The sequence below is a fragment of the Sceloporus undulatus genome, chromosome 4, assembly GCF_019175285.1.
Source record: "Sceloporus undulatus isolate JIND9_A2432 ecotype Alabama chromosome 4, SceUnd_v1.1, whole genome shotgun sequence".
Lineage (NCBI taxonomy): Eukaryota > Metazoa > Chordata > Lepidosauria > Squamata > Phrynosomatidae > Sceloporus > Sceloporus undulatus.
In genome coordinates this window covers 108,047,031-108,057,255 of record NC_056525.1, presented here as the reverse complement: position 1 = coordinate 108,057,255, position 10,225 = coordinate 108,047,031, and the positions used below count along the sequence as shown (strand labels likewise).

The 10,225-nt window shown below is 39.1% G+C and overlaps 1 protein-coding gene across 1 annotated transcript in view; it reads right to left on the bottom strand.

Moving 5' to 3' along the window:
* The window catches only part of DPYD (dihydropyrimidine dehydrogenase), a 617,920-nt gene that overhangs the window by 40,162 nt on the left and 567,533 nt on the right, over nucleotides 1-10,225 (bottom strand). The window lies entirely within an intron of this gene.

The window sequence follows — 10,225 nt, the reverse complement described above, 5'->3', positions numbered from 1 at the left end:
TATAAATCCCAGGATTCCACAGGATGGAAAGTTAAAATGGCATCATAGTGCTATCATTATATACTGTGAAAAAGCCATTGGAAAGAAACAAGTGGCCCATTCCTGAGAGAGCTGGATTTTTTGGCCTCATTCGGAGCAAAGATTTCTGTTATTTTTTTGTGGATCTTCTATAGAATTATATTGCTACGCTTCCTGAATTTCCTGGATGTTAATAAGCAGTCTTGTGACATGTTAAAGACCATTTATGTTTACTCTACTTCATGCTGTAACAAATCTGTTAGTTTTTAAGGTGTCATATACTTTTTCTCTCTCTGTTATTTTTGCTACAGTAAAGTAAGTCTGTTCTTTTGGATTTTAATTATTCCCCCCAACAGAATTGTGAAATATAACATTTGAAAATTGTTTGTGCCCCCCTGATTTGTAAAAATAGATCACATCAATTATTCTAGTTTTATAGAAATATGGCAAAGCTAACTGCAATTGAGAAATATGTATCTATGTACAATAAGAAGAGGAGCTAAAAAAACTATAATTTTATTAGAACAATATGTTAAATACTAAAATAAGAGCTAAAACCTGCTGTGAGGCTTATTCTGGCTTGTAAGCCACACTTAGTAAGATAATAGGCAGAACTGGGCTTGAAAACTGCAATTCCCAAAATAATACAAAACTATAACAATTCCTCTGCGTCTCACACCTTGTATAGAAATGAGTACACACAATATTATTATAATTACAGAGTGCACAGACAGAGGCTTGGATGGAAAGGGATATACAGTATGCCCAAAACAGATAAAAGTGTACAAAAGATTCAAAAAAAGACCAGACGCGTTTCGACAATTGTCTTCATCAGTGGTCCAAAGAACTGTAGGAATAAAATAAGTGAAAATCAAACACTGTGCTGACATAAAGAAGACCATATAGCTAGAAAATGGTAAATGTATAGGTACCTACTTAAGCCACCTTGTAAGGTAGAGCATGTGGGAACCACCTGTCCTTTTGGTAAGTGGAAGGTCAACTCAGACCTTGAGCCATGCCTGAAAAATTTAGGCAAAATTTGATAAAAGATGGATACAATAAAAGCTGTTTTGTGTAAAGCCAATTGCTTTCCTACTCACCTAGGCTGGGGTGTCCCACAAGTACTTGTCAGCTCAGATGCTGTTATGCAAAGGGAAAATTTAAATCCTTTTGCAAACCAAAAACTAATACACTAGGAATAATAGTAGCCTGTGGTTAGAAAGCAAATAATAATATTACTAGGAATAATAGTAGCCTGTGGTTAGAAAGCAAACATATAGTGTTCTTTGTACAATGGGACTTATTCAACACACATTTCCATGTGGTTGTTTTCTGCACAGGAAACATCACTTTCTGCATAGAAAGCACTATTTCTGTGTATAAACATTTTCTACAGAGTTTTCTGTGCAGAAAATCCTGTTTTCTACATAAAAATGCCACGAAAAGAGTTTGCACAGAATAAATCTCAAATTTTAGAATCCTCTGTGACAGTTGTGGTTGTCAAAGATTTTCTCGTAATAAGAAGAAAATTGCTAAACATATTTGTTGCTTCCTTCCAGACGAAAATTATATTTAATATTACCACCCTTTGGTCTGAGTAGAAATGGAATAGGTATTCAACAATTTTCTAAATGTGGTCAAAATTAAAATGAAGATGAAAAAGTAGAGGCTGTGTAGGGATTGTGAATGTATCACATAGCAGTTAGAAATGTGAAACTATAGACTCTGGTCCTGCAACACAGAGAAACATATTACTTTAAAAAACAATGGCGGGATACAGACTGCCTTTTCCACCAGTGGGAAGCCACAGCAGATAAACCATGTGGTTTCCTGCCGCCGGAAAAAGAACCCACAAAAAGTGGGTTCTTTTTCTGTCGTGCTTGCAATGCCCAAATGCGCAAATGGTGCACTCATGACATCACAAGTGTGCCATGACGTGCGGACACTAAACGTCTGTCGTGTCAAAATGGCGGTGCCCGTGTGTACTGACTGTATTCCTGTTTTTAATAAAAGTATTGGTGTCAAGCATTGCCCACTCCACCCAGTTCAGTAAATCAGTCCTCTGTATTCAAACAGTGAAACTTTTATTTCAGTACTTTAGAAGTTAGCAGGAAGATGTCTGCAGGCAGAACTGTCATCATCCACAAACACAGGTCTAAAATTAACAATAACCTTCCCTAAGGGTTTGTGGGCTTTGCTATGATTTGTCCATAAATCAACCATACATATCTATGTTCCATCCTTCTTAGTCTAAACACCCAGCTCCCTTTACACACTTTAGGTTTGCCTTTATATTTCTTTTCCCATGAGAAGGCCCCTGAAAAACAGCAGCCTATAGATATCTGTGCATTCCTAACCAAGCAATTATTTTCACTTTTAACCACCAGCAAGTTCTCCCCCCCCCAATATTACACCTCCCATCATTCCCTATATCAACAACACATTATACAACTACCCATATAAGTATATACCCATATAATACTACATTGACAACAATTAAATGCAATGCATATGCACAGCTCGTGACAGATTCCATTAGACTCTGACAGTTGGCCAGAATCCTCTTGGGTCTACAATTGTGCTTTCATAACTGCTATATATTCATGATCCCTACATAGCCCCTAGCTTAGGGGCTACATGGGGCCTGTGAATGTCCCTCTGACTTCACTTACCTAAAAGCAGCTGCTGGGGTTGACAGGGGTCCATTCCCACTTTGATCAAGAAGTGGTGGTGTGATGTTGCAACCTCCTATCATGCGAATGATCTCTGGAGCAAGGGGGATTTGAGACAGGGGTCTTTTTCTGCCATTCACAGTGGAGATTGCTCATGGGAGGGGGTAAGAACACCAGGCAGCTGCTTCTCAATCAAAATATACCCACTGATCCCAGCAGCTGTTTCCTGGTAAATGGGATGGACAAGGGGGCTGTCCAGAACCCACTATGTAGCACTAGTTATGGTGCTATGTAGAACATAATGTTCATACAGGATTCCATCATTTGAAAGTATTATCAAAGCACAAGAATATGATCACACTTATCTTTAGGCAGAATTTTAATAACTATGATTTCAACTCCTGTATTTAGAATATTACATATATTATAGAATATATTATGGAATATGTTTAGAATATATTAAGCACTCATACAGATGACTCCATGAAAAGTGCCTTTGAACTTAACTATAGATTCATTTAGTCTAGCCCACCTGCCTATATTCACCTGGATAGAAAATGAGATTTTTGCTACAGGGGAAACTCTGCTTAAAATGACGGTCTCATCTTCATCTTGACTATATCAAATAGCTTCCAAATAATATATGGGTTTTTTTCAGATGAGTTATTAGAGAGACTGAGCAGTGCTTGTGTATTCAGAAATGTGATGCCTCATTCAAAGCATCATCTTCACACCACAGCTTCAGTGAACATGAAGAAAATGAAAGTCTTTCTTTCTTTCTTTCTTTCTTTCTTTCATTCTTTCCTTCCTTCCTTCCTTCCTTCCTTCCTTCCTTCTTTCTTTCTCTGTAAATTCCCCACCCTCCAAGCTGTGACAGGCATCTAAAAGTACCATATGTCCGAACATTTTTGTCTCTTTTTACAGGTAAATTTATTTAACTTTTTGTCACCCCCTTGATTAGACAGTGTTTTTCCTCTGGAATCGATGAAGCTGCTGGGTCATCCTTGTATATTTCATAATGCTTTTTCTCTCTTAGGTGCACCTTCATTAATGCTAAGTACGCACTGAGCATAGCAAGTATGTGCTCTATTATTAGAAGTCAGGAAATGGGTGGTGGGTTGGAAACCCTATCTAAGCAAGAACATTTTGCTACACTTACCAAACATTGGAAGGCTTCAGCCACAAAAGCCAATAGTAAGGCCTTGATTGGCTTTCAGCCAGCTTCACAATGTTGGTATGAATAAAGGAAATGAGATCCATAAAATAAATACAGGATGTATAAAGGAAATGGGAATGTAAAAGGCATTTTCATTCAAAATCACTTTACTTGATCCTGTTCCATACCCTCCAACTGTCCTGATTTGGCAATGAGCAGTCTAGCTGCTGCATATAGCACTAGTTGCAATTTTTGAGTCTTTTTAAAGGGCAGCTCCACATAGAGTTAATTGCAGTCATCTAATCAGGAGGTTACCAGTGGATGGACTACTGTGGCTAAGTTATCTCTATCCAGGAATGGCTGCAGCTGCCGGATCAGTCAAAGCTGGCCCAAGCACTCTGAGCCACTGGGTCTATCTGGGCCTCCAATAACAAGGATGAATCTAGGAGTACGCCCTGACAACACACCTGCTCCTTCACAGGGGGAATGCAAGCCTATCCAGGGCAGGCAATCTGACCAATTGTCAGATTCAAGAACCACTAAGTCAAAGAGCTTCCATCTTCAGTCTCAGTTTATTCACCCTCATTCAGTTTATTATAGCAACCAGTCACTGATCCAGCCCCTCTACAGCCCCAGCCAACTTTGATGCCAAGAAGTGGAAATGAGTGTCATCAGTATACTGATGGCACCCATCCTCCAAACACCTTATTACTTCTATCAATGGCTGCATATAGATGTTGAACAGCATGATAGATAAGACTGAATCCCCTGTGGCACCCGACAGCACAATGGCCACAGGGCTCAGCAGGAGTTCTCTGGAACCAAGCTTGCAGATAGGAGGGAAAACACTGTAAACCAGTGCCTCCTACTCCCATCTGCCAGAGTTGGTCCAGTAAGATACCATGATCAATGGTATCAAAAGCCAATGAGAGATCCAGGAAGATGAAGAGGATGTCTTTCTCTCAGACTAGGTCACCAGTCAGAGCAACCATGACTGGTACCATACCCTGACCTGAAACCAGACTGAAATGAGTCCAGATTTGTTTCCTCCAAAAACATCTGAAGCTGTCCAGCAATCACACATTCAAGCACCTTGCCCAAATACAGGATATTAGTCATTGGGTTGAGGGAGGTCCTTGCAGGAGAGGATGTACTACAGCCTCCTACAAGGCAGCAGGCCCCTCCCTCAATGTATGGAGACATTTACCACCCTTTGGACCCATCTATTCAATCCACGCCTGCTAGATCTTAAGAGCCAAGATGAGCAAGGGTCAAGTTTACATGTGGGATAGACTGATCGAGCATCTTGAATCGGGATGCAGCAACTGAAATTGATTGTAAGAAAACTGATTGTATGTTCATCCATATGTTAAATAATTACATGGTTTCATTTATATGTTAATAACAATAGCTGCTTACAGAGTTGTTTACTCAAGATTTACTCACAAGATACACATGAAGCTCTTTAAAGATTGTGCTTCGTAATGAAGACATTCATTACTTCAAACTATTTCTCATGATTCAATTTTATCTTTCATAGCATAGTTTCACAGTTATGTAAACTGTCTGGGCTGGGTTGGGAATGGTTGACCATGACCTTAGGTTGGGCTTCCAATGACTGTGTTGTGGTTTTACAGCAAGCAGTTGCTCACAAAATGTAATTTTAGCTTTGGATCAATGAACCACCATTATGTGGTCCTCTCTTTGGTTTTACAGAGTCCTCATCTAGAATATGTTGAAAGTTCTTCTCTTTTTTCTTTTTCAGTGATATCACCATGGCTTACCCCTGAAAGCTCATCACCTGGGATGCTGCTGGCAATCCTCCTTCTGGAACAACATAAATTATGCCATTGAGAAACTGAGCAGCTTTGCTGTAAAAAATCTATACTTGCAGCCTTTTCATGTATTGACTTCACTAGTTTGAATATTTCACAAACCAAATATTACATGGCAAAGAAAGAAAACTCTGGCTGACTGAAGCTGCAGCCTTTGATGGTTTGAATGTTGCAGTTTCCTTTCCATGGGGAAAGCTTCACAGTTTTCAGTTTCTGCGGTAAAAACTGCATAGTTTCTGGAAAACTACATTGATTTCTGGACAAGCCAAGCAACCATCATACAAAAGTGGTGGAATTTTCTGTCATTAAAAGAAAATGAATTCCCAAGTGGCCTGAAGATATGAGACAAAAAAAAAATGTTTCATTGTTTTTGAATTCATTGAAAAAAAAACAGATATCCTGTAAACTGTCTTCAATGCCCTCATAATCTAAAATGGATCTGGTCCGCAGGTAACTGCTTGATCTTCATTGATTTAAACATGGAATTTGCGTTGAATTTATTAGATTGTGTCTAACCTTTCTATATGAATTGGTCTAAACACTTGGCTACCGTACCTCATGCTGTTAACTAGAAGGTGTTAACTAGAACAAATAACAAATCCTTTATTATAAGTGCAGACTGAGCACAGCTTTAAGGGAAATCAATGTTGCAATTTTAATTTAGCACTTCATTGTGTCCATTTATATGCAAGCCTTGTGCAATAAAGTTTTCTCTGGCATATTAACCAATTCCTATCAAACATATGACCAAGAAAAAAAAACCCTGCATTTTGAGTCTATGTTCTATTGTACACCTCAATAATATGCTTGTTTTTTCCCCTTAACTTTGTCAAAGAAACAAGCTTTGAGCAAAACAGACTAAACATATTGAAACTAGTTTATCTGTGTGCTATCAGTTTTATGAGCATTGTGCTAAGAAGAGCATTATTATTTAAATAGAGTCCACCAAATGCAGAACATCACAGCTGAAGTTTTATTGCCTCTATAAAAGAAAATTTGGCTGGAGCATATAAGAAGCAACACAAATGCGAACTCAAACACAGCTGCGTAGCCAAACCTGCTGTAAAATGCACTGTGTTTTATAAAAGGCGACTAAGCTAATTTACACAATATCTTCTGAAACGCTGCTTCCACAGTAATAGTCCACGACCTAGTCTGAAGCCTAAATCTTGTCTACTCAAATCCTTTGGGTGTCATAATTTGCCCTCTACATGTTGTTATTTCCACTGCACTCCTTTTTAAAGCAGAAAAGTCTTTGAAGAAGCAGGAGCTGCTGCTGCTGCAAGCAGTCACTTCTGAGGTCTGCTATTTGCTGTTTGGGGATTATTTTTCAAGGCCTGGAGGGTCTCTGGAGTGTTGAATGCTGAAGGCTTCCTGGTGTGCAGGAATGGGTATGACTTAGAGGGATAGTCTTGGCCAAGAGGAATAAGAGGCCTCAGAGGAGCCCCAGACACTTTTTGAGTAAGATCCTCAGACACTGCACTTCCTTTATTGTCTAGCATTCCATGGAAACTGGCAGAAATGGGACAGTGAACATATTTGAATTTTTAAGAGGGTGAACTAAACATGACATTCCCACACAGAGTGACCTGATGTGATAACCTCAGTGGAAGACAAGTCATCAGAAAATGAAGGACATTCAAGAAAAATGTAGGACATTACAAAATAAAAGCTAAAACAACTAATATAAATATAAATGCATGCTTCTTAGTCATGTCTCAAAATGGAGGACATTTTGAAATTCTTCATGACAGAAGGTCGAAATGTAGGACATGTCCTGGAAAAGGAGGATGTCTGGCCACCCTGCTCCTACAAGCAAGGTGCATACTAACAAGCAGAAGTTATTTTGGCTTTAGGATGAAAGAAGAATGAAGAATGAAGAAATAAATGGTCAATTAATGCCTACAGCAATCTTAGGCCTGTTACAAACGGGCGTAATAGTACGTACTGGGTCCATACTAGGGTTAGAAAGGGGCATCACTTCTTGACACCCCTAACCCTAGTATGGACCCAGTCCATACAAAATGGCGGCACCATATACAGATGGGCGCCACCATGACTACGTCACCACTGTGCCGCCTCCAAATGAGGCTGCACGGTTGTGATGTTGTTGCACCGCGGAAGGGCGCCTAGAGCGCCCTTTCTGTGGCGTGAGAAGAGCTCTGAAATGGAGCTCCTTCTGCGGTTTGTGTCGCTGGCACAGCTTTTAGACGGCTGCGCCAGTGACGCAATGGAGAAAGGGGCCGAGTGGTTTTATTGCCTCCTCCCCGTCACTGTCAAGTGTCCTTGGGGCATGAAGCCTCAAGGACACCCCTTTCCAGGCCGTGGGGAAGCGGCGGATCAGGGCCTCGGAGGCTGCCATTCTGGCAGCTGAGGCCCCGATCCGGCGGGGAAAGGGCTGGTTACAGGCCACCCCAAACAGTCCTACCTCCATTCTCATGGTCTTCAGATCCACATCCCTCACTTATGCACGAGGGACAAACAGAGGGAGAATAAATTGTTTGTGTGCTTGCAGCGCATGGCCATGCACTTCGCATGTCCGCGCCTATATTCAAGCCAATAGGGCTTGAATATAGGTGAAACGCCTTTTTCGTGAGGATGTCTGGAATGGATCCCCGTGAAAAAGGAGAGGTCACTGTATTGTGTTTTTATCATTCTCAGTTGAGGCTGAAGAACAAGCCCAGTGTAAAAAAGACAAGCCACAATAGCTTCTTTCTCCTGAGTGTAAGATTGAATCGTTTCCAGCTTCATTATAAATACAACCATCTTGCCCTTCAGAGAGAACAGAACAAAAAACTGGAAAGCACATATTCACAGTAGAAGAGTAAAAGGATATGAGGACCCACATGCTGTTGTTGTCCCAATACCATAACTACAATAAATGTACTTTTGTTTATTTTATAATCGCTCTTGAAGAGGGCCAATTGGTGACAAGGCCGAAACACGTTGTGCTTTTTAAGGTAATACAGTTTTTGGACCATCAACACCATGTGAGACCTCATTTCTTTTTTACTCTTCTTCAGAGAGAACATTCATTTTTAAAAAAAAATAATGAAAGAAAAGGTCTTTCATTTATCCATTTATCTGCTTATTATTCATACTGTGCCTTTTAAAAATCCTGCAAATATTTTGAAAATACTGGCAACAATTAAATGTCATTCGTTGTTGTTGTGTGCCTTCAGGTTTTTCCCAACTTAAGGCCACAACTAAGGCAAACCTATCGTAGAATTTTCTGGTGATTCCCCCAAGATCTGATTTATCCAAGGTCACTCAGTGGATTTCCATGGCTGAACAGGCATTCGAACCCTGATCTCTAGACTCATATTCCAACACTTAAACATTCAACCATAGATTTTCCTTCATTCTATCTCCAACCTAAAAACCTCTTTGCTCTTGGTGTTTTAAGAGCTTGCATCACAGCCGGGGTGACCAGAAGTCATAACCGCAAAGGAGGACAAGGCAACGCAAAATGTAGGATATTCAAGAAAAAGAAGGACATTATGAAATAAAAGCTAAAAACACTAATATAAATTCATGCTTCTTAAACATGCATCTTAAAAATGGAGGACATTTTGAAATTCCTTCTGGACAGAAATGTGAAATGTAGGACATGTCCTGGAAAAGGAGGATGTCTGGTCACCCTGATCATTGTGAGAAAAAGTGCAAGTGTTTATGGAGCAATGAAATTGCCTCTACCATTTAAAAAAGGTACATTTGTACCCATCCTTATTGGCTTCACTGGAAAGCTCTGGAAAAAAAGTTAGTAATTTATTGCTGCTCTGTGAAGATGCTCAGTCAAAGCACAAAATCTGGCTCTCCTATATCCATCTTCAATAATGTGCTTACCATCACAACATCTGATTAAACAATGTTGAATGATTAATTAAATAATCAACCATTCAGGTAGTTAATACTGGTATCTTTGTAAGATATCTTTAAACGGTCTTTCCTCAAAATTGGTTCCAGGGTGGTATACAATCAGAATATCATCAATGACAGAACACTACAAATTAAAACTTGCTAAGCACAAAATGCTACACACTAAAGCAAACTAATTTTTCTACAAATAGAAACCCTAATGGAGAAAAGTTCAGAAAAAGTTTTTAAAATACCTGATTGAATAGAAGGGTTTTTTTTGTCCATTACTAAAAACATAACATGGTGCCAGGTGTTCTCACCTGGAGACTATTTGCCTGTATCTAAATTATTGGAGACTGTAAATAATTGTAAAGCTGCACTACAGATTCTAAATAATCTGAGGTATAATCAAATTAACATTACAATAATACTTCGAAATCTTGCAACATGTATATTGTGCATTTTGGTTGTCCTTATAAAGGTATCATTGTTGGGATGCTATAGGACTTACTATATGGCCAACACGGCTATCCCTGTTATAGATTATTGATTATTGGTTATTTTCAAACCAGAATTTTAACCAGAAATCAGCAGGGAGACCAAGAAGTCATGATTGGAAAAGAAATGTTTATTATTATTATTATTATTATTATTATTATTATTATTATTATTATTATTATTATTAT